Source organism: Morone saxatilis, unplaced genomic scaffold (genome assembly GCF_004916995.1).
Source record: "Morone saxatilis isolate NCDOM2014 unplaced genomic scaffold, NCSU_SB_2.0 Contig20, whole genome shotgun sequence".
Classification (NCBI taxonomy): domain Eukaryota; kingdom Metazoa; phylum Chordata; class Actinopteri; family Moronidae; genus Morone; species Morone saxatilis.
The window spans coordinates 3,297,496-3,302,317 of NW_023339763.1; positions in this window are offsets into that span (position 1 = coordinate 3,297,496).

Sequence of the window (4,822 nt, forward strand, 5' to 3'; positions counted from 1 at the left end):
GTCGTTGGTATCCTGTAAAAAAGACTCAACTTAAACTCTCTTTGCTCATATTCTCGTACAGTTCGACCGTAAACGTCCTATTAATTAAATATATTAACGTATTATACCGGTTTATTGTAATCTAACTCAAAGCTGCGACCTCCGTTCGTTACTCACAGAGCCGTTCTCACTTAAACGTCGTCTGAAAAGTCAAAAAGAGATTTTATTTCCAGCCTTTTGTTCGACAGCAGGTTGTAAAAATAAGTACATTTATATTTTCTCTGCACAGAAAGTTTATAAACTCATATACGAACGATAGATTGGGATTTAAACGTTAACAAGATGCTCAAAAAACTCCCAAATAAAAGTATAAAAAGTGATTTAGTGCTTTGGTTTTCCAATAAATGTTGTTTTTAACGTTTTAATGAATCTCCGGCGAACCGACGACACAGAACGGTGGCGACTAACTGAATTGTTTCAGTGATTTTTGCTCATTTTAAATCAAATTCCAGGTGTTTTCTTATCGGGGAAACTCGTCTCTACGTTTCCAGGTTTTCCAGGACGCACGGGAATCTTGTACGGGGCTTTTAATTTGAAAAGGATGCAGGAAGTGAGGCGTTAACGGCAGAGCAGCTCAGAAAACAGCGACGCTTCACAACTAAGATATTATTAAGTATATTCATTAAACGAAGGGTTCAATCTCTCATAAACTCAGATACATATGACAATAAATGATTGTTTATATTATAACAAGCCTGTTAATGTTAACATAATTAATTAATTATAACATGTTAAGAGTTTATTTGGAGTCTTTCTTTCCCTCGGCGGTCTGACTCTTATCTTTTACACTGTTTTACATCTTTACTGTGTAATTACAGCTTATATTTACACTTTATATTACCTTTAAACTCTACTGCTGTATATATACACACGTTTCTTGTGTATTTCCACCTCCTGACCTTTGCAATCTGCTCCATATCGGTCACATCTGTGTATAAAAAGTGTACAAACAGCTCTTATTTTTCTGTTTCTATTATATCTTTAGTTAATTTATTGTGTCATGTTGCTGCAGCAGCTGTTTCCCCCCCAGAGTGGGATCAATAAAGTCTGTTTTATCTTATTTCAGCAAATAAACAATATCACTTTAATCAGGAAGACTTGAGGCGCATGCGCAAAGCCACTTAAATAGTAAAGTTAACCAAAATAAGCAACACAACCGGAAGTAGTTCACCTTTAAATATAATACACGAACACGCTCGCGGGTGAATGTTACAGTGAATGTGTGTAAATAATACAACTTTATATTTAATATGTCTTATTTAAACACAACGATGTAGTTTAGTGTTTTTAAACGCCCCCCTACTTTAATGTTCGGGTGCGGCGAGGTGAGTACGGGACTCTTATCTCGTAATTGGACTTTATGTCTGCCGCAATACTTACGACTTTATGTCCTCGCTCAACTGTCCTACAACTTTATTCTCGCAATACTTGACGGACTCTTCATTCTCGCAAATTACCGACTTTATTCGTCCGTAACTGTTACAACTTTAGTTCTCGAAATATTCACGACTCTTATTCTGCGCAAATAGTTACGACACTCTTATTCGTCCGCAATATTAACAACTTTACTTCTCCGGCAATATTACGATTTATTTGCTCGTAACTATCGACCTTTATTGCTCGCAATATTACCACTTTATTCTCGTAATGATCACACACTTTTATCTCTCGCAACCTTTACACTTTATTCGGTCGTAAACTATGCACCCTTCTATTAATCGCAATATTACGACATTTATTCTCGTCACATGGTTAGACAAATTTATTCTCCGCAATATTAGCAACTTTATTCTGTAATGTTACACTGTTCATTCTCCGCAATATTACGCACTTTTTCTCGTAACTATGACTTTATCTCAATACTTACGACCCTTTGATTCTCGTAATGTTACAACTTTATTCTCACAATATTAACAGACTTTATTCCCTCGGCAATATTACGCATTTATTCTCGCAATATTACGACTTTATTCCTCGTCAATGTTACAACTTCTATTCTCACCAATATTACGACCTTTTATTGCTCGCAATACTTAACGACTTTATTCTCCGCAAATATTAACGACTGTTATTCTCGGCAATATTACAACTGTTATTCTCGGCAATATTACACCACTTTATCTCTCCCGTAATGTTCACCAACTTTATTCTCGCCAACCTCAGTTAACGACTTTATTCTCTAACCTCAGGTGACGTTTTATTCTCGGGCAATATACGACTTTTATTCTCGCAATCATTGACGAAACTGTTTCATCTCTCGCAATATTTACGACGGTTTTATTCTCCGGTAATGTTCACAACCCACTTTATTCGTCGCAAATTACGACTTTCATTCTCGTAACTATGACTTTATTCTCACAATATGTTAACGACTTTATTCCTCGTGACTATGCCACCCTCTTATTTCATCGCAATAGTCACAACTCTTATTCTCGCAATATTAACGGACCTTTTCATTCGGTCGTCAACTATGATTCTATTCTCGCATATACGACTTTATTCTCAGCAATATTACAACTTTATTCTCCGCGCGCGCATCATATTAATTACGGCACTTTGCATTGCTCGTAAGACTGTTCACCAACTTTATTCTCCGCAATCATTACGACTTTATTGCTCGTCAACTATGACCTTTATTTCTCCAGCAATATTACGACGTTCTATTCTCGTAACTGTTACAACGTTTATTCTCGCAATATTAACGACTTTCATTCCTCGCCTCAACTGATGACCTTCTATTCTCACAATATTCTACGGAACTCTTATGTCTCGTAATGGACACACTTTATTCTGCGGCCAGTATCTACCGACCTGTATCTCTCGTAAACTATGGACTTTGATTCTCGCCACATACTTCAGACCCCTTTATTCTCGTAATGTTGTATCAACTTTATTCCTCGGCAATATTACGACCGTTTATTAAAAGCAATATCACTCCACGACTCTTATTCTCGTAACTGATGACCTTTACTTCCCGCAATATTCACGACTATTACTTCTCCGTAACTGTTACCAACTGTTATTCTCGCCAGATATTACCGACTTTATTCTCCGCGAATTATTACGACTTCCTCATTCTCGTAATGGTTACAACTTTATTCTCAGAAAATACTTACCGACTTTATTCTCGGGAGAAATATTACGACTTTTATTCCCTCCGCACCTCTTACAACTATTATTGCTCGCCACTTCACTTACGATTTATTCTCGTAATATGACTCCTCTTACCCTTCTCGGCAATACTTAACGACTTTAATTCTCGTAACTTGCCTTACAACTTTAATTCTCGCAATATTACGACTTTATTCTCGTACACTATGACTTCTATTCTCCGCAATATTACGACTTTTATTCTCGTAATGTTACAAAATTTTTCTCGGCAATATTAACGACTTTATCCTCTCGTAATGTTACAACTTTATTCTCGCAATATTACGACTTTATTCTCGTACTATGCACTTTATTTCAGCAATATTACGACTTTATTCCCTCGTAATGTCCACTTTAGTTCCTCGCAATATTACCGACTTTATTCTCGTAACTATGACTTTATTCTCGCAATATTCACGCTTTATTCTCCGTAACTGTTAAAAGTTTATTCTCGCAATATTAACGACTTTATTCTCGTAATGTTACAACTTTAATTCTAGGCAATATTACGACTTTATTTCGTAACTATGAACTTTATTCTCGAATATTACGATTTATTCTCCGCTCAAATGTTACCACTTTCCATTCTCACAATATTACGACTTTATTCTCGCAATATTACGACTTTTAATCTTCGCAATATTCACGACTTTATTCTCGGTAACTACTGACTTTAATTCTCGCATATTTAGCCGACTTTTATTCTCGAAATGTTATAACTTTATTCTCTTTATTTCTCTCAGTCTGGCCCCTAACACTCGGTCGCACTCAAGAAGTTTAACTGATGATTTAACAATAAATAAATGAAAAAAAAACAAGACCGCTTTTATTTTGTTAACACCGCGGGGAAGTGCTCCGTTTCCATTCCCGGCTGACTTGACCCTGGTGTGGAAAAGTGGATGCTTCCGGCGGCAAACGGCGAAGTTGTTCTCCCGGTTTGAGTCCCGAATTACGCCGGCGATCTGCTCCGTTCCTGGACCGCTACGGGCTTTACTGGACCTACCGGAGCTCAACCTTCCCCCAGCTGGAGCCGAGTATCTTGCGGGACACCATCCTCCGGTGAGGCGGCAGACACAACACACACACACACTGATGATAATGGTCCGTGTTAGCTCCGCAGCTAGCCTTCCCTCCGTTAGCTGCGCGTCTGTGTTATTGTGTTTTCTCTTCTTGTTTACTTTAAAATATAAGTTAATAACGACCCACCAGCTGCTGGCTAAAAACGGCGGTAAAAGCCCGCGGGTTCGTTAAGACCCTTGGGCTCAAACCCGCAGATGTATAGAGTTTTCTGTCACTTTTTGTTTTTTTTGAATTGAGCTTAAATTTTTTCCCCGAAGCTTACAAAAAAAAAAAAAAAAAAAAAAAACAATCCGTTTTCATGTTGAACGTTTAAACGCAACAACACCAAACTGCCGGGCTGTTTGTTGGTGTCTGCGGGGCGGTGAGACGCCCGGGTACTCTCCGCATTGTGCCTGTGTTGTTATTGTGCGGACGGGATCGTATGTCACTTTTATCTTTTATTTACTCTAACACTTTATATACATTTTTATGGTTTCACACAAGCTCCGCGGTCACGCGCCGACTTCGGTGAGGCTTTCCCAATAAATCACCCCTCTTTTTTTTTTTTTTTTAG